Below are 20589 nucleotides of genomic sequence, written 5' to 3'. Positions count from 1 at the left end.
GTTAGTGAGCCTAGTAGAATGGAGTGGGAGACCATATCAAATGCTTTTGAGAGGTCTAGGAAAATGGCCGATACATATTTGTTATCATTCCTGTGAAGGTTTATATAATTAGTGAAGGATAGAAGGGCTGTGGTACTGCTGTGATGTGGACGGAAACCGTGTTGTGTGTTAGATAGTAGATTGTGTGTGTTAAGAAATGTCATCACTTGCAAGTGGATGCATTTCTCAAGAATTTTGGATAAGGGGCAAAGGATGGCAGTAGGTCTGTAGTTGGAGAATTCGTAAGAATTGCCTCCTTTATGGAGAGGAATGATGTAAGATACTTTCCAGAGTTTGGGTATGTAGGACTCTAGTATGGAGCGGTTGATAAGGATGGAGACCGGATATGATAGGGAGTCACTAGCCATTTTTAGGTATGCAGCACGTATGTTATCAGCTGCCAGTGTGGTTGGCTTTAGTTTTAGGAGGAGTTTTTTGATAGCTGAGGTGGGCACTGGTGATAGGCTAAAAGAGGGGGTGGTATGGGATAGGTTACGTTGTGATTGAGGTAGACTGTTTTTGGTTATTTGACTGGAAAGGGATCAGACGGATTTAGTAAATTGGTTATTAAATTGAGAAGCTATGTCTATGGTATTGTTAGTAGAGCTGGATGCTGGAGTTGTGGTTTTGCCTGGCTTTAGTAGGGAGTTAATGGCATGCCAGAATTTTTGTGGATTATTTGAATATTTCCTTTGGGTGCTAAGAAAATAGTTTTGTTTGTTTACTTTAGGATTCAGCCTTGTCCTTGTTTCTAAGCTGTTGATAGTATTGCCTGGAGCTAGGAGTTTTGTCAGTTTTCCAGATTTTCCAGGCTTTAGCTCTAGCTTTTAGTAAGGCTCTGGTGTTCCTATTTAGCCAGGGTGCGTAGTTGGCTTTAACTCTGATCTTTCTGCTGGGAGCTAGACTGTTAAGAATGTTAGAGAAGGTAGTATTGAAGTAGTCCACTGCCTGGTCTAATCGAAGTGTCCGTAGTGGTTCCCAGTTGCAGTGGCTTAGGACAGTATTTAGGTATTGTGGAGTAAGGTTACGGTCATCTCATACGAATTTGTAGACTATTGGTTTGGGGTGATTGGAGTGTTTGTGGAGTAGGAAGGTGGGGAGATCACTTAGGTCATCTGGGAGACAGCCTACTGTATAGTTTTGTTTGGGATAGTTGGTTAGTGTCCAGTCAAGTATGGATTGAATCTTTGTTTTCTCATCTATTCTAGTTGGCTCTTCAATTAGTTGAGAGAACCCATATAGATTGATGTGTCGAGGGTCTGCTGGAGTTACAGGCGGCCCAGTCAGTCTTAAGGTCTCCTAGTAGGATTGTTTCCTGAGGTAGATTGTCCTTTGTCCAGTGTAGGATGTCTTCTGTTATGAGTGAGTTGTTGCCTGGAGGTATGTAGCAGCATATATTGATGATCTTGGTGTTTCTTATGGATAGGACAGAAAATAGGACTTCAGCATTTTGAAAAGTGGGTGGTGGTGTGTGCAGGGGCTGGAGGTTAAGGGTGTTTTTAAAGGGGAATGGCTCCTCCTCCTCCTTTCCTGTTTGTTCTATCAGATCTAAGTGTATTATACCCTGGGAGAAGAAAGTCTTCATCTTGGATTCTGGGTTTAAGCCAGGTCTCTGTAATGGTGAGTATATTAGGGCTGTAGTGGGCTATGAATGCATGTAGGTCTGTTAGCTTGTTGGTAATACTTCTTATGTTGAGATTTAGGATTAGCAGGTCAGATGTTTGTCTGGCTGAGAGGGGACCTGGATTTGGGTGAATGTCACCAGAGGTTAGCAAAGTTTGTAGGAGTGTCAGTATGCATTTTTTAATATCAATTGTTTGTGAGCTTGGTCTATGAGAGTTTTTCTTAGTGTGGTGAGATGGTGTCATTTATGTTAGAGTGATATGTAGTTGTAAGATTTATGATTGTAGGGCAGATGTAGAAGTGTGTGGGTTTGAGAGGATGAGCTAGTGTGGGTAGTGTGATAAGAGTAGTTGTGCAACGGTAGGTCTGTTTTAAGGAAGTTAGGAAGGTTAGCAATAGTAGAGCTAGTGATAGGGATGTGAGTGTGGTTAACAATACTATGAGTGAGTAGTACAACTAGAATTCCTGGTTGGTTATATGTGAGGGTAGAGGTGTGTTGTCTGGGAATGTGTTGGGAGTGGGATCAATATGGGATGTAAATGGATTGGAGGTGGGAGGTAGGATGAGTGGGTTGGGCTAGTTAGGGAATTGGGGGTTGGACTTCAGGTCAGGTGATTAAAGGTGAGAATAAAAGTAGAAGTAGTGGGGGCAGGTGGAGCAAGCCTGAGCGCAGCGAGGGCGAGCGAAGTGGGCTAACACTGACTCCGTGTTTCCTTAGGCTTTGGTAGGCTTTGGTAAGTATGCAGTGTTAGCTTAAATGGTTATATGTTAAACTGAAAATTTTAACTGTAATTTAAACTGTATGTTTGCACGAAGTTGTAGACTATGATCTGAAGTAGGGACTTCATTTGTCAGCAACCTTTGGGTCTTGGATCCAACATCGGATCCGAGCCGGCAACTTATTATACAGCTTATGGATCCGAGCTCCTAGCTCCTCCCCTCACCCATAATCACCTGCCAACCACAAATGACCTCAGATCTAGTTTGCCGCTCTTAGAAGAGACAGCTTAATTTTGAGCTCCTGGCGATTTACCAGATAAGTGGTTAAAATCTTGTAAAATTATAGAGTTTTTTCTAAGTTTGTTAAACAGTGTGTGTGATTTAGGTTTCCCTTTTTGATATTTTCTTAATTTTTAGTGTAATCCCTCCCCTCGCTGGTTCGTAGAGTGTGTGTGTGTGTTTCTTGTGTTTTGGGGGCCTAGTGTGATTGTGTAGCTTACGTTAGTTTTTTATGTCAGAGGCCCAAAACCCATTTTTTCCAAGTGCACCGAGTGTGGCCATAAGCTTTCACATGCAGATGGCCACACTCTGTGTGTTCGGTGCCTTGGGGTTGAACACCTGTCCTCTGGGTGTGCCATTTGCGTGGCGTTCAACCCCAGGGCACTGAAAGAACGGAGGCCGAAGCTGATCCTGGCGGGACTTTTGCCCCCTGATTCGGCTTCGGTCTCCGCTGCTCCAGTGGCACCTCCTCAGCCTTCGGTGGTGGCCACTCCTGCCCCCCTTCCCCCGGCCAGGATTCAAACTCCCACTAAGGCGCCGGAGGAGAGGGAGGCCAGGAGGGAGAAAAGAAGGGAGAAGCACCACAAGCGGTGGGCCGAGGCCTCCGCTTCGGCCCCCCCTGCTAAGCGGGCTTCTCCCTCCACGGCTTCCAGGCCCCCCCCCTCCTCGGCTCCGATCACCCTGCTTCTCCCTGGGACCAGAGGAGGAGGAGACCTGATCTTCATTGAGGTCATCGAGGCGGCATTCCAGGCCCGCCTCAGTGGCCTCGTCGAGATCCACTTACAGCCTTTCTGATGCAGACTTGGACCGAATGATGAGAAGGTTCATCCAGGCCCAGCTGCAGATGGGAGTGCTCTTGCCCCCTTCGTGGGGGAGCTCGACACCTTTTTCTGCCCAGATAGCTCCTTCTCTCCGACCCATTTCCCGGGTTCGGAGTGCTCGGAGCTGGGCAGCGTTGGAGCCGGGGGTGGGTCGGCGCCGACAGTACTGGGTACTTCGGATCCGACCCTGCCCTTGAGTCTGTCTGTTCTATCGTCGGATCTGACCTCTCGGAGCCGTGGGCCGAGCTTTGAATCCGGGGGATTCAGTGTGCCTTCGGCTCCGTCCAGGTCGGAGCACACGGGTCCTTCGGATCCGACTGTCTCGGCGCCGGTTCCGATCCCTTCATCGGATCCGAGTGGGAGTCTGCTTTCAGAGCTCGGGGAGAGCGGCTCCCCCTCGGCCTTCAATACAGTGGAGAGGGCTCTGTCGAGAGCATCCGGACCCCCGGTCCTTGCTTCAGCTCCACCCTGCACTCCCTCTCTGCTGGGTCAGGCTTCCATCACCCGGCCACAGGGACAGCCTGCTTCGATGTCCCAGGTTGTTCCATTGGAACAGGATATTGCTGGTGAGACCTCCTCGGACAGTCCCCCCCGAGGATGTGCCTCGCAGGCATAAGTGTAAGAGGAGACACATGGACTCCCCCGAGTCCTTAACAGAGGACACTGACTTGGATGAAGGGGAAGGCTCCCCAAGGTCACCCCCCAAGGATGTCTCCTTTGGAGACATCATGGAAATGCTCAGGATCAGGGGGGGGGGGGTTGTCTGCCCCAAAGGCGTCCTCCGAGTCTGTGTTCCTTGGAGGCATTCGAAGCAGGCCCGTCTACCTCTTGGGTGTCCCCTCCGGCCGACCCTTTGGTGGACCTTATCACCACCAGGGTGTGGAAGGAGCCGGACACTGTGGAGCCAGTCCCCAAATGCCCGGATAGACTTTTGAGCCCCCCCTGCAGACCGGTCCCACTGGAGCAAGGGTCCCCCCCATAGATGCCATGTTGATGGCGGCAGTCACTAAGAGGGAACCTGCTCAGGAGAGCCCCTCGGTCCATCCACCGAGCAAGGAGTCCCGCTCGATGGATCGCCTCGGGAAGTGGGTATTTAGTTCAGCGACCTTCTCAGTAAGATCCCTGAACTACATGGCACATATCATCAGGATGCAGTGAGATCTTATTAAAGAATACGCTGCTTCCCCCCCAAAGTCCATGTCGGCGGAGGACAAGCAGTTGTACTCCACTCGTATGGCCACTCTAAGATCTATTTCCAATACCTCTATGCGGCTGTTGTCCCACGCCACTGAGGGAGCCGCTAGAGCCAGTGGAGCAGGCCTAGTTATGAGACGTCAGGCCTGGCTCCGACATTGTGACTTCGCGGAGCCCTTCAAGGCATCCTTTGCGAATGCCCCCTTTGATGTTTCTGCCTTGTTTGGCAAGACCCTTCGCGAGACACTTGTCCAGAGCGAAAAGGTCGGGAAGACGTCTGCCATCTGAGTCCGCTTCTCTGCTCCCCAGAGGTCCTTCTCCAAGAACCAAAAGGGACAGAAGAAGATGTGGTTCCAGAAATCGCAACATTCCCAACCTGCTCCAGACAACCAGTCTTTCCATGGCAGAGGAGGACAGGGAGGATGCCGCCCTAGAGGCAGAGGGGCCCCGAAACATTTTGGGTCCAGAGAAACCTTCTCTGATCGGCCCACGCAGCAGCCCTGAGGGGTTGCCCGACTGCTCCACTCTGGGGGGCATTTCTCGAAGCACCTGGCGGCTTGGGAGTCCATCACGTCAGACCGCTGGGTGCTTTGGATCATATCCAGAGGTTACAAAATCCCAATGCATCATGTCCCCAGACTCAAGAATCTCCCCGACGTACCACCCGATCAGAGGGAGGCGGCAGCCGCAGAAATCCAGCAGCTGCTAGAAAAAAGAGCCATCCAGCCCGTCCCCCCAGGCCAGCTCTGATTAGGGTTTTACTCCAGGTTCTTTCTGGTGCCAAAAAAGACGGGGGACTTGAGACCGATTCTAGACCTTTCCCTCTTGAACCTGTCGGTAACCAAGGAAAAATTCAGAATGGTCACTCTTCAATCCATTCTCCCCCTCTTGCGGGAGAGCGACTGGATGTGCTCAATAGATCTCAAGGCTGCGTACTACCACATTTTAATGGACAGACGATCCAGGAGGTTTCTCCGCTTCCGGCTGGGAGCCAGTCACCATCAGTTCAGGGTCCTTCCCTTTGGCCTCACCACAGCCCCCAGGGTGTTCACCAAAGTTTTAGCAGTGATAGCGGCCCACCTGAGTCTCCAGGGAATGCAGGTCTTCCCATACCTGGACGACTGGCTCCTGACCACCCCAACAAGGCATCTACTCTGCTCAGCCAGAGACTATTTTCTCCGCCTAGCTCCCCAATTAGGCATTACGATCAATACGGACAAATCCTCCCTTGCTCCGACACAAGTGATATAGTTCATATGGGCCAGGTTGGATACGAGAAGTCTGCAAGCATACCTCATTTCGGAATGACTGCAAAACCTGAGACTTCATGTGCGGGCCATCCTCCAATTAGAAGCTCCACCGGCGGAATTGGTCCGGAGGACGCTGGGCTCTATGGCGGCAGCAATAACGCTTCTCCCATGCGCTTGACTGAATATGAGGGTACTACAGTGGACCCTCCAAGTGCAATGGTCCTTTCAGCTTCTTCCCCTCGGTCACCCTATCTCAATCAGCAAGGCTTGCAGGAGGGCCCTGTTATGGTGGCTCCAGTCCCCAGACCTCCATATGGGCCGACCCTTCTGCACTCTGCCGCCTCTCGTCACGGTGACCACGGACGCTTCTTGCCTCGGGTGGGGGGGGGCATTGCACAGGCAGAACGGTCCAAGGCACGTGGAACGACAGAGACCTCCCTGCATATCAATGTTCTAGAGAGGAGGGCGGTGCTGTTAGCGTTGCAAGCACTTCAGAACCTTCTCCCTGTAGGAACTATTGTGATACAGACTGACAACATGTCAGTTGTCTGGTACATCAACAAACAGGGGGGAACCAGGTCTTACCCTCTCTGCCGAGAGGCCATGAGAGTGTGGGAATGGGCGATCACCAACCGCTTTCTGATCGCAACGCACATTCCGGGATGGTCCAACATTCTGGCGGACAGACTCAGCCGCAATATTCTTTCCCCGTACGAGTGGTCTCTCAATTCCCAAGTAGCGAAGTGTATTTTTGCCAAATGGGGGCAACCCTGCTGCGATCTCTTTGCCTCTCCAAGTACGAAATGCGCCAGCTTCTTCGCTCTGATTCCCCCCAGGGGAAGCTCTGAGAGACCCTTTAGTGCATGCTTGGCTGCCCAGTCTACTTTATGCCTATCCTCCTCTACCCCTGATGCTAAAGTTCATACAGAAAGCCTCTTGGTTGGGGAGCAGAATGATCCTCATTGCCCCATTCTGGCCTCGTCAAACTTGGTTCCCTTACCTGTGGTCTCACTTCATGAATCCTCCCTGGATTCTGGATCCCAGTCCGGATCTAATATCCCATCCCTTAGGATTACCGACCCCGAATCTGGACAACCTGAAGCTGACGGCTTGGCTGCTCCAGTTCCACTCTTAGTCAGGACTCCCGGCATCTCTTCTCCAGTTAGGGCCATCTTGGTGGCAGCGCATAAACCTTCCACCAGGAAAGTTAATCGCAGTAAATGGAAGCGCTTTTCCGTCTGGGCGGAACCTCATAACTTGGATCCCTTTACTGCTCCGTTACCATCCGTGTTGGACTTCCTCACTGGACTTTTTCAGCAAGGGGCTAGCTGTTCGACAGTCAAGGTACAATTGGCAGCCATTTCCCATTATCATGTGGGACATGAGACAGGTCCATTGACAGCGAAATTATGCAAAACCTTTCTCAAAGGTACTTTTCTGCTCAGACCCCCTATCAAAGAAGCTGCACCCCCTTGGGATCTATCACTAGTTCTTCAAGCCTTGACTGCTCCTCCCTTTGAACCAGCTGCCTCGGCCGAACTTAAATATCTGTCTTGGAAAACAGTGTTCCTGGTAGCTATCACTTCAGCGAAAAGAGTTTCCGAACTTCAGGCCCTTTCTGTGAAACCCCTTTACTTGGTCTTTCATCAGGATAGAGTGTACCTCAGGACCAATCCCTCCTTTTTACCTAAGGTGGCTTCAGAAACCAATATCAATCAGTCCATCAACCTACCAGTTTTCTTTCCTAAGTACCAGAATAAAGGAGAATACAAGCTGCATTCCTTAGATGTGCACAGGCAGCTGCATTTCTATATTCATAGGACGGCTGGTCACAGACAATCCGATCAGTTGTTCATTTCCTTTGCCAAATTCAATTTGGGTAAAGCTGCGTTGAAGGTCACCTTATCACGCTGGATTTCTCAATGTATTCTTCTAGCTTATGGAACTTCTGGGAGGCCTGCACCTCAGGGAGTCCGTGCACATTCCACTCGTTCCATATCTACTTCTGCCGATTTTAGATCTAGAGTCCCCTTGGATGATATTTGCTTGGCAGCCACTTGGGCCTCATCTCATACCTTTATCAACCATTACAAACTGGATGTTATTTTCAGAGGGAGAGCATCCTTTGGCTCCGCAGTGCTCTGGAACATCCTTCCATGATGGCCGTCCAAGATTAAGGTTGCTGGGGACTCCGTCCTAAAGGTTGCTGACAAATGAAGTCCCTACTTCAGATTAAAAAGTTATATACTCACCATAATGTTCCATCTGAGTAGGTGACTTCATTTGTCTGCAACCATCCCCCCCTCCTTCCCCCTGACCTTCAGAAGCTAGTCTTGAATATCCTTCCTTGATCCCTTTCGGGACACCTTTACTTGGATATCTGTAGAAGGGCAAACTTGATCTGAGGTCATTTGGGGTTGGCAGGGGATTATGGGTGAGGGGAGGAGCTAGGAGCTCTGATCCATAAGCTGTATAATAAGTTGCCGGCTCGGATCCGATGTCGGATCCAAGACCCAAAGGTTGCAGACAAATGAAGTCACCTACTCAGATGGAACGTTATGGTGAGTACATAACTTCTTATTATGGGCACAGAGTATAATTTTCTGACATTCTTAAAAGGATATAGAATTAAAGCTGGGGTTAGTTACAGATGAAACGAGAGGAAATGAAATGCTATTTTATAGATTTGAGTATTTCTCAAAATAAAATTGACTAGTTTGGGGGGGGGGGCACTAACTGGTGAGCAATATACAGCTGTTTATTCCTGGTGATGTACTCATCAGTACATTGGTTTGATTAAGGAACTATACAGCAGAAATGTACTAATACACTCACTAACATTTGTTTAAGTTAATGCAAGTAAGGTATTTTACTGTCTAGACACTTGGAAGTTAAGCACCTACATTAGTATTTAGTCTCTAGTTGCAGGACAAGTGTCTGTGGGTGCCCAGTGCTCAAGAGAAACTTTGAAATTTCCACTGCTTGATATGGGAGGCAGAGACCTGCTTGACCTGAAGGATGGTTTGGATTACTGAAAGAAAAATAGAAGAAAAATGTAAGAGAGCATTAGGTTAAGGCAGCACATACTGTGTGACCAGTCAGATTGGACTTTATTACCTGATGTTTTTGTTATTGACTAGTTATTCCTGCTTCAGCATCTGATAACATAAAATATTTTCTTATGGCAACATACACAAATTAAATGTAAATATATAAAGCAGTTCTCTACAAAATTAAGCAAGATACACTTTCAATATCTTTAAAAACTAGTCAATGCAGTTAGAGCAGTGAAATGCAACATGTGAAATAGCCCTTCTGGCTCTATAACAGTAAACAAGGAAAACGGAACATATCTTGGTGAATATGTGACTGTAGTTCATTAAGCAGAATTATCTAAAGGCATCCTGCAGTGTTAAAAATAACAGACACAGATAGTATAAGCTGTTGTACTAAAGAATTATGTATTAAACCACAATGTGCAGCATACCTTAAATGCAAAAACAAATGCCCAGAGATTCCTTGATTTTATCAGTGCAAATGCCTTGGAGCAGCTAGTCTATATTCCGACAAGAGGTGATAATATCTTGGACTTGGTATTAACCAACATGAATAACCACTGCAGCACCCCTACAGTATTATCCTCCCTGGTAACATTTGACCATAAAGCAGTCACTTTTGAAGTCAGCATCTCCCCTGACCCCCCCCCCCCCAGCTAGGGTCAAACAAAAAAACTTCTCCAAAGCTGATTATAACCTCCTGAGGGATGGTATAAACAGCTTTACAGCCCCCTTCCCTTCTGGTGGAATTGACACCAATGTCCAAATCTAGACTGAAATACTATACGTGCACTTACATAGATGCATGGAATCAGGAGTACCTGACGGGACAAAATCATCCTCTGCAAAGAAGAGTAAACCTGTCTGGTGGACATCTGCAATAAATAAACTATATAACAAAAGGAAAAAATTGCTGTCCAGGATCAATAAAGAGCAGGTGCCCAATTGGAAGCAATCTCGCCATAGCCTGAACAACCAAATGAGCACTAGTGAAATCCTCTAAAGTCAACTTAGAGTCCAAATTGGCCACATCTACTAGAGACAATTATAAGGCCTTCTTCACATATGTCCGCAGTCTCAAAGGAAGTACCCAGATCTGTTCAGAACTGGTAGTCAAGGAAACCACATACACTGTAAATAGCCAACCTACAGGCTGACAGATTCAGTGAAAACTTCATCCCTCTGCCCCCCCCCCCCATCAGTAAATCAGAACATTCCCAGTACCTGACCCTCTCCCCTTATCTCTAGGGAACAGGCCATCACTGCCCTCTTAAAGGCAAAAAATACAGGCTCCATGGGACCTGATAACATCCCAGGCTGCATCCTACATGAACTCAGGCATAAACTTGCAGCACCATTAGACACCCTATTCAGCCAAAGCCTGAGTACCAGCTTTGTCCCAGCCGAGTGGAGGACAGCCACTCTCATGCCTTTGCACAAAGGTGGAGCGTCCACCGATCCCTGAAATTATAGACCCATCAGCCTAACTACCTGATCTGCAAGGCCGTGGAACGAATTATCATGGACCTCATTAACAGGGACATTGGAAACCTCCAAACACTCTAGCCCACACAGTTTGGCTTTGCCAAGGGGAGGTCATGTCTGTTAAATGTGGTTGACTTCTTTGAGACAGTCACCAAAGCCGTGGACTAGGGGAAGACTGCATACCACCTAACTTGACCCGGCCAAGGCCCTCAACACTATTCTCCACTCGACATAGTAGACAAACTCTCTCAACTACATATCAATTCATATGGTGTCAGATGGGTAGCAAACTGGTTCACTCATAGAACCCACCTAATCAAAATAGGGGAAGCCACCTCAAGCAGTAGACCCATAACGAGCAGCGTACCCCAGGGATCAGTCTTGGGGCCTCTGTTATTCAGGATATATTTCTCTGAGGTGGAGGCCAAAACCAGTGGGTTATGGCTGACCAAGTTTGCAGATGACTGCAAGCTGGGCATGGTCATCAGTTCCCCAAGAGATGTAGATGTCCTCCAAGAGGGTCTCTCCCAAACAAATGACTGGTGCCAGAAATATGGCCTCAAGCCGAATGCCAAAAATGCATCATCTCCTTTGGGGAGTGCGACATCCCCACATATTATCACATTAATAATGACGTCCTAAGCACGCAATCAGTCATGAGGGATTTGGGCACCCAGGTTGATAGCAACTTGACTTTGGACCACCATGATGCTTCAGTTGTATGGAAAGCTTTCTCTATGGCGTACCTCATAAGTAAGGGTATCTCATCCAGGGACAAGGTCATAACATCCCTGTATTCCCTTATAAGGCCAATTATTGAGTACAATGCCCCCTTAAGCATGTACCTCGCAAAACACATGCAGCAGCTGGAGAGACCACAGACGTTCCTCACTAGGAAAATCCAGAGCCTCAAACACTTACCCTACACAAATAGGCTAAAAGCACTGTCCCTCTACTCTGTTTCATACAGACTCCACAGTGGTGGCCTCTGTCTGGCATACAAAGCAATCTCAGACCCCACCTTGATGGGATTGCTGCATATCTGCAAGTCAAGCTCCACTCGAGTAACCTGCAAGTGTGACCTCAACCTGGTCTGTGATATCAGTAGGACATGTTGGCGGGACAGATTTGTCTGAGACTCCCTCATCTGTGGAATAGACTCCCACTCCAAAAGAAGCAGAGTACCTCATTATCCCTTTTCAAGTGCAATCTGGATAGCTGGATGGGAAACAGAAAACCCACCCCCTGGGATTCCACCTATGTCCCTACTGGACAGGGGCTTTGGATGCTGACTTGTCTAAACATGGGTTAAACTCTTGGCAAGGCTTACAAGTGCCTCAGGGCCAATAGCCTAGGAACTTTCTATGATCCTCTGTACAATCTCTGTTAATTCTCACTCCACCTCTTAGTTGTATAGTAACTCTGGATTTAAAAGATGCTTGTCATCACATTCCCATACTCAAAGATTTCAGACTTTTTTGTTTTTGTGAATGTGGTTCACCTTTTTAGTTATCTCTACCTTTTGGTTTGTCTACAGCTCCAAGGGAATTTACAAAATGGTTTTGAGCCAAGGCATTAGAGTTTTTTTTGTTGTGGTTCATTAAGTTGTATACTTTTGAGAAGTTAATGGTCAGTTGGTGGTTTTTATCTACGTTTGCTTTTTTGTCATGGTGTTTACAATATACCTTGGTCTTACCTACTGCATGCTGCAAGGAATTCACACTTTTCCATATTTAGATGACTGCCTTCTGCAGCTTCTTTTACAAGTTGTCAAGAATATCTGAATGGGGTAAAGAACCCTTTTCTCAGTCTGTGTTTTCATTTGAACATAAAGAAGTCTTATTCCTTCGCACAGGAAAGTGTTTCTGGATTTCTTGGGATGCTTCTCTCATGATTACTTTTTTCCCTCAGGACAGAGAGATTTACAAGCAATTTATGATGTTCTCTAACCAATTTCTGATGTCTTTCAGGGTGTATCACAGGATTATGGGTTTAATGGCCTGTTCGATTTTAATGATTCCTTTGGCCAGACTTCACATGAGGAAAACTGAATGGTTCCTCGGATCAGTCTGGACTCAGTATCAGTAACCACTATCATTTCAGATTCCAGTACTCTGATTTGGAAAAGGGGAGTTACTCTCAGTAGATGAGCCAGTTATCTCTCAACTCATGGTTTCCCTTCTCCCTTCCAGTCCCTTCTCAGTCTTTAACTACAGATGCTTCATTTTCAAGGGGTGAAAGTTCAGGATCTGTGGAAAAAGCAGGACAGGCAGAAACACACAAATGTCAAAGAAATGGTGCCACTAATACTGTGAAACCTCTAAATCATCTTTGTGTTGCAGCCCTTCTTACTAGTAATCATAGTCAGCATCACAGTGGTGCAGTACCTAAACAGAGGAAGCAGATCCTACTCCCCTTTGCAGAATAGCTGTAGTAGCCTAGAAACTAGCAACTCAGCACATTCTAGCTGTGAAAGCTACTTTCATTTCGTCAGAACAGAATATTTTTCTAAAAAAATGAGCCAGCCCCCAACAAGACACAAATGAAAGTTGAATGTGGGGGTCTTTCAGAAACTGATCCAGTTGTGGGAGACCTTTCAAGTAAATCTGTTTGCCTCCATTCACAACACAGACGTTTTTTTTTTTCTCCAGGACTTCTTGCACTAAGGTCTGGAAGCCAGATCTCTTCATTTCCACAGAGAGGAATGTTTCTGTATGCCTGTCTATCCTTTTCTCTGATAACTCATGTGCTTCTGAAGATTCAGAAAGGCTTTCCCAGAGTAATTGTGGTGACCCATTTTTAACTCTGGTTCCGATGTTGGGTCCATCTTAGAAGCTAGACGTTTGTGAGTCTCTGATTTTCAAGGTATAGTTTTAAGGCTGTGAGATGGCTTCTGAGGGACTTGGGGATTAAGGCCTGACAAATATTACAGGTGTTATGGCCATGATGTCCTTCAAGGATGCATCTGCAGTCCTAACATATGGGTTGTCCTGCCTCAGGCAGCCCTTCGGTCAGCTGGATTCCAAAGTCTGGGTCTGGCCTCGGCTGATGTCGCACTTCACCCGACGTCATAGCTGCTGTGAATTGGATATAAAGGCATCAGCCGACGCCATTTTCCTCAGTCTTTCTTGCCGCGCGGTGCCCGAAGCAGAAGCTGTTCGCAAGTGCCGGTCGGTCAGATCCAGAGATTTCTACTACCGAAGACTTCTAAAAAGCTAAGTACCCCGTTGGGGACTCTTTCTTGCCTCAGCCGATGTCAGAAAAAGTAAATAATTGTTTAACTTGTGGGAAACAAATACCTCATAAGGATTTCCACTCTTACTGCCTTCCTTGCTTAGGCCCAGACCACGACGTATCAGCTTGTCTAGCCTGTGCTTCCTTCAACCGACGGACACTTAGACATCGGTCGGAGTTTGCGGAGGAGATTTTTGGTCCCACTTTTGCTTACAAAATGCCGTCGGAGACTCCGACTTCACAATTAGCTAAAAAGCGTAAGGAAAAGGACCGACACTCGCGGTCTGCGGTTTTGGCCAAAACCACGGTTAAGCCAACCACGAGTGTCTCTGTTTCGGCTGAAACCGAGTCCTCGGTTCTTCCTTTGGCTGAAAGCATTCCTCCGACAGCCGAGGCCTCACACAGCATGGCTGAATCTGCTACTGAAATTTCTCCTGCTGTAGCAGGCACCCAGGATTTATCAGATACTATTCCTTTACACATATCTACTCCTGCACGTGGAGCTGCTAGGCCCCCTGCATCTATGTCCATCAAGGCTTTTTCTAGGGCTAAAGCAGCTAAATCTTCTAAGGCCTTGCCTGCTAAAACCCCACACAGGCCTAGCTCTAGTTCCCAAATGCTCAGCCTGGCTGAGGATCTCATTTCCTTGATCAGGGGATCCCAACCTCACCCAGACAGGGCCTCTCAACCCCCTCCAGAGAAGAGGCCTAGAGCAGAGCCCCCCGATCCAGTTTCGACTGACTACTCCTCGGATGAGTCAGAAAATTCAAATCCTCCAGAAGGCCCTTATCCTCCATATGAGGATTCTGATGCAGAAGACTCCATTCCTTCTGCCTCTCCTCCTGAGGAATTTTCTTTTGGGGAAACCTTACATGCTATGAGAGAGCATTTTCAATGGCAGGGCCAGGATTTTTCAGATTCACGGAAAAGGCTAAGGACCTTTTTACATTTACCTCAGCACAGGCCTTTAGCCATTCCTCCAGTACTAACAGTTGTGGATGATGCATTTAATGATGCCTGTACTGCTCCTGACTCTCTTCCCCCGGCCCCTGCTAAACCCGACAGATATTACAGGGTCCCGGACACACACTTTCACTTGTATAAGGCTCCTATTGCAGATCCTGAAACCATTTCACAGGGCCCCAAAGCTGTAGCAGCTGCCTCTGCCAAAAACCCCCTCCCCTCTGAAAGAGAATCTAGAGCATTAGAGAGATGGGGTAAAAAAGTTTATACTTCTGCTACTCTTTCGGCTAGGGCCTTAAACTGCCAATTCCACATGATCCAGTATCAGGAATTTTTGTTAGACCAGCTAAATAAAAAACTGTCCTCTCCTGAACCTATAGACCGTAAGTCCCTTCAGGATTTGGTACATAACACTCAGCAGGTCAGTAATCATTCTTTAAAATGCGGCTATGATGCACTGGAGGCTTCCTTTAGATCAGCTATGACTGGAACAGTGATCAGAAGGCATGCATGGTTAAAAGAGCAATCCTTACCAGACCATGTAAAGTCAAGGCTCCTAGATGCTCCCATGGAGAAACAAAGTTTGTTTGGCTCCCCTGCACAGCAAGTGCTAAAGAAGGTGGAAGAAAAAGCAAAATCTGTTCAAACAGTCAAGGATTTCTTACAGGTTCAACCTCCGAGGTTTAGTAGAAATTGGCCTTCGAAGACTTGGTCCTTTCCAGACACCTCCAGAGCACAGAGAGGCAGAAATAGGCGCCCAAGAGGCAGAGGTCAATCCAGAGGTGCCTACAGGGGACGCCAGTGGCAGCCTAACAACCGGAGAAGTACTGCCACAGATCCAGCTACTACCACTTCCACAGGACAGACACAATGACTTGGCTCTGACACCGCCTACCAGGGAACAACTGGAAGCACCCTTAGGCGGAAAGCTAGCCTTATGTTCCGTAAACTGGCATTACATTACAGGAGACAAATGGATTTTACAGACAATAGACAAAGGCTACAGGTTTCACTTCCACACTCTTCCAAAAAAGAGAGGAATGCCAAATCTTCCACCAAACCAAAAAACAATCTCTCTAGGACAAATCAATCACTTACTAAGGATGAGAGCTATAGAAAAGGTACCACCTATAGAACAAGGACAAGGATTTTACTCCAGACTTTTCCTGGTACCAAGAAAAGAAAACCAATGGAGGCCTATTCTCGACCTGTCCGCTCTGAACACATATCTCATTGTTCCAAACTTCAAAATGCTGACCCTACAGCAACTTCTTCCCATGCTGGGCAAGGAGTCTTGGCTGGTGACTCTAGATCTCAAGGAGGCATACCTGCACGTCCCTATACGACCAGATTGCAGAAGATACCTCAGATTTCTTGCAGGATCAGAGCATTATCAATTCTCAGCATTGCCCTTTGGCTTATCTACTGCGCCCAGAGTATTCACGAAATGCCTGGCATCAGTAATTGCTCATTGCAGGCTTCTGGGAATTCAGATTTATCCATACCTGGACGACTGCCTGATACAAGCGGACAACAAGACCAAATTAACACAAGATTTGGAAAAGGTTATACAACTACTGCAAGCCCTGGGATACACAGTCAACATGAAAAAGTCAAGACTGGTACCATCCCAAAGGATAACATTCTTGGGTGCAGAACTGGACACTTCAAATCAGATGGCATTTCTCACAGCAGAAAAGCAAAAACAACTACCACTCTATTTCAGGGCATTAACAACACAGAACCAGCTTACAGCAAGGAAAGTCCTGCAAGCCCTGGGTTACATGGCATCCTGCATAATATTGATTCCACATGCCAGGCTGCATATGAGGAAGTTGCAATGATACCTAAGGAATATATGGTCTCAACACAAGCACAGCCTAGAGGCCCAGATTCCAGTAATCCCATGCCTGAAGCAAGAATTCCTGTGGTGGGCTCAGGCCTGTCAGTTGAACAGAGGACTGCCTTTTTCACAAACCTCACCCAAGCCAGACTATCACCACGGACGCCTCGGACCTAGGCTGGGGGGCACACATGGTGGACAAGTGTATACAAGGCCTATGGACACAAGACCAGCTGAACCTACACATAAATCAAAAAGAGATGCTGGCAGTGAAACAGGCAATTCAGACTTTCAGACCATTTCTTCAACAGGGTCATTTGCTAATAAGGACGGACAACACCACAGTCATGTGGTATATCAACAAACAAGGAGGCACACATTCATATCCTCTATGCCGGATGGCAATGGACCTGTGGAATGTAGCCCTGAACCTCAACATTCAGCTCCAGGCCATATTTGTGCCAGGAAAAGAAAATATACTAGCAGACACCTTAAGCAGAACTACCACGGATGCCCACGAATGGATGCTGCATCCAGACATCTTCAAATCCATTACAAAGAAATGGGGACTACCAGAAATAGACCTGTTCGCATCCCCACACAACCACCAATTGAGGAAATTCTGCACAAGGGCATCCCACCCACTTGCTTGGAAGGTGAACTCCCTCTCCTTCAGTTGGGAAAACCTGACAGCATATGCATTCCCACCTCTTCCTTTGATGCACAAAGTGCTACTGAAGATCAAAGAAGATCGCCCGAGGATCATCCTGATAGCTCCAGACTGGCTGAGGCAGCATTGGTACCCGCTACTGAGGAGTATGTCTCGGACACATGCATGGCCTCTACCTCTAGTTCCTTTACTGCTAACACAGAACAACTTCAAGATCCTACATCCAAACTTGAAAACACTACAACTAGCTGCCTGGAATATTACATAAAACAAAATAACCCAGATTTATCCCAGAGGGTTAAAGACATTATACTGGAGGCTCGCAGACCCTCCACAAGGAAGACTTACTCAGCCAAATGGAAAAGATACCTCATTTGGAGTGCAGCAAAAGGAGAAAATGTATCATTAGCAAACATAGCTAACATCCTGGAATACTTAGCAGAACTTTTCCACAATGGCCTGTCTTACTCCTCCATAAAGATTCATGCATCAGCAATTTCAGCAGAATACAACATGGATCCTCCAGTCTTCTCTCATCCTCTACTCAGGCAGTTTCTGAGAGGAATTAAAAATGTAAAGCCTCCAAGGAAGCCACCTTTGCCTACATGGGACCTCAATTTTGTGCTGGAAAAGTTAACACTTCCCCCTTTCGAGCCAGCAGCAACAGCAGAATTACAGTTCTTATCTTGGAAAACTGCTTTCCTGCTTGCAATCACTTCAGCAAGAAGGGTTTCTGAATTACAGGCATTAATGGCAGTACAGCCCTTCCTTATCTTCCATCAGGATAGAGTGTCCTTGAGAACTAACCCTACTTTTATGCCAAAGGTGGTCTCCTGGGTATCATTGAACCAAGCAATCCACCTACCAACATTCTTCCCCAACCCACAGAACAGGGGAAAGACTACTACATACCTTGATGTGCACAGGCAATTGCGCTACTATCTGGACAGAACCAAGAACAATAGAAAAACTGACCAGCTTCTGGTAGCATATGCAACAGGAATGGAAGGAAAAGCAATTTCAAAACAGACAATCTCAAAATGGATAGGAAATTGCATTAGATTTTGTTACTCTTTTCATGGAAAGACAACTCCAGAAAACATCAGGCCTCACTCCACAAGAGCTACAGCCACTACTACAGCTTTCTTACGAGGAGTGGCTACCAAAGACATTCTAGAGGCTGCTACTTGGAGCTCCGTGCATACATTTGCCAAGCATTATAATCTACCTTTATACTCCAGATCCCGAGCAGGTTTTGCAACTGCTGTTTTGCAAGGGATCTTAACTACACCATAATCATCTTAGTGCCTCCTCCCCCAGTTTGGCTATGGTATTCTACCCATATGTTAGGACTGCAGATGCATCCTTGAAGGACATAGTACAGTTTTGTACCTACCATAAATGTAGATGTCCGAGAGGTATGCATCTGCAGTCAGGATTACCCACCCTCCTTCCCCTCTGTGGTACTCCTAGGGTATTTGCCCATCTTGTAGCTAGCTGGGGGAATCTATTATGGTGTATTTGTTTGTATATATGTATATACATGTTTATTTTTGTTTGCTCCCTACTGTTTGGAATCATTTGCATTTATCCAAATTTAGCCTTCCTAGAGGGCACCTGGCATCTGAGGCAAGAAACACTGAGGAAAATGGCATCGGCTGATGCCTTTATACCCAATTCACAGCAGCTATGACGTCGGGTGAAGTGCGACATCAGCCGAGGCCAGACCCAGACTTTGAAATCCGGCCGACCGAAGGTCTGCCTGAGGCAGGACAACCCATATGTTAGGACTGCAGATGCATACCTCTCGGACATCTACATTTATGGTAGGTACAAAACTGTACTTTCATGGCCTAGGCAGAAGAGGCAGAGCTCATGCGAATCCTTATGTGGGGTTTGCCTTCCACACCTACACTTGCTCTTCCTACCTGATATGTACCCCAAAACAGCAGCAAGTAACAAACCGAAAACCCCTAAGGGGTACTTACCTGAAATTGGATGAAGAAAATGCTTCTACTGGCAATACAATGACCAGAGCTGGCAGTCACACAGGAGACGTGCAAGAGTTCACCAGAGACAAACTCCGTTGTCATGAATACAGCAACATATAGAAGAGAAGGATCTCTAAGGTTATGGTAAGTTCTTGCACAGTACTTTCTCCCTTCTTTTGAAAATAGCCAAGGGCAATTACAACAAGCTTCCTCACAGGATGGACTTAACACAGGACAGAGGTTGTTTTATACACCCCAGCCTTCAATTTCTCAACTCACTGCTTGGATGATTGAATTTTAATACCTTTTATTCACCTATTTTATGAGAATGTACGTCAAGTACTAAAGGAGCTTAAGAAACTTGCTACTAGAAAATCACATTTGGTTGAGTGGAAAAGATTTTTTTGTTGGTAACCCTTTTCAGGCCTAGATACCTCTGATTTGCAGTATTTGTGCAAGTTATCCTCTGGATTTTCTTACTCTTAGAGTAAGATTCACGTCTCTGCTATCTCTGCTTGTCTACCCATGGATCCTCCCCTTTCTGCCCTGCCTCAAATGAAACACTTCTTGGAAAGGGTTTTACCTGTCTTTCTACCTAGATGACAGGTGGCTCCTTCTTGAGGTCTTGATTTTGTACTGGAGAAACTTAAGCTTTTTCCTTCTGAACCTCCTCACAAGGCTGATTTTAAGTTCCTAGCTTATAAAACCATGTTACTCATTGCTCTGGCTTCTGCAAGAAGAGTATCTGAGTTGCAAGCTGTTATAGTGATTCAGTCTTATCTAATCTTTCACAAGGATAGGCTGACTTTGAGAACACTTCCTTCATTTTATGCCTACAGTGGTTTTAGAGTTTACCTTCAGCCTGGCTCTATACATGTCCCTGTTTTATATGCAGAACCAAAAAAAAATACACATTCTCTGGACGTCCACAGATAAGTCCGATACTATACTGACAGGATTGCTGATCAGCTGTTGATTTCCTATGAAGGTAAAAAAAGGGAAAATTATTGTCAAGAGACAGTTTCTAAATGATTGCTCCATTTTATTGGCTTTTTGTTCTCACCTTAACAGGCATTTCCACTTAAAGCCCAGTCTGCCAGGAATTTGGAAAGTTCTTTGGCATTATAGAATGAGGCGGAGTCTAGAAATTTACTAGAGGTAGTAATTTGGTCATCTGTATACTCCTTTACTAAGCACTACAGACTTTGATACCTTGTCAAGGTCAAGTGCAGTGGAGCTTTTCTCTGGGGCCTACTGGACTTGGGTCCTTTTCCCTCCTCCCTGGCTTTCTAAGCTCTACTGTTCATCCCATATAGCTTAGGCTACTTCAACACTGATCTGTTCAAACATCTACTGTTATGGTAAGTGTACTTACACAACTGTATTATCTCATGGCTTTGCTAAAATTTTGTATTGCACCT

General features: G+C 46.6%; 1 protein-coding gene across 1 annotated transcript in view; it reads left to right on the top strand.

Moving 5' to 3' along the window:
* The window catches only part of LOC122811276 (tumor necrosis factor receptor superfamily member 10B-like), a gene marked incomplete in the record, with an annotated part of 590662 nt that overhangs the window by 314531 nt on the left and 255542 nt on the right, over nucleotides 1-20589 (top strand).

This window comes from Protopterus annectens, chromosome 9.part0, assembly GCF_019279795.1.
Source record: "Protopterus annectens isolate FY-2018-M chromosome 9.part0, PAN1.0, whole genome shotgun sequence".
NCBI lineage: Eukaryota > Metazoa > Chordata > Ceratodontiformes > Protopteridae > Protopterus > Protopterus annectens.
This window is presented reverse-complemented; position numbering and strand designations above follow the sequence as displayed.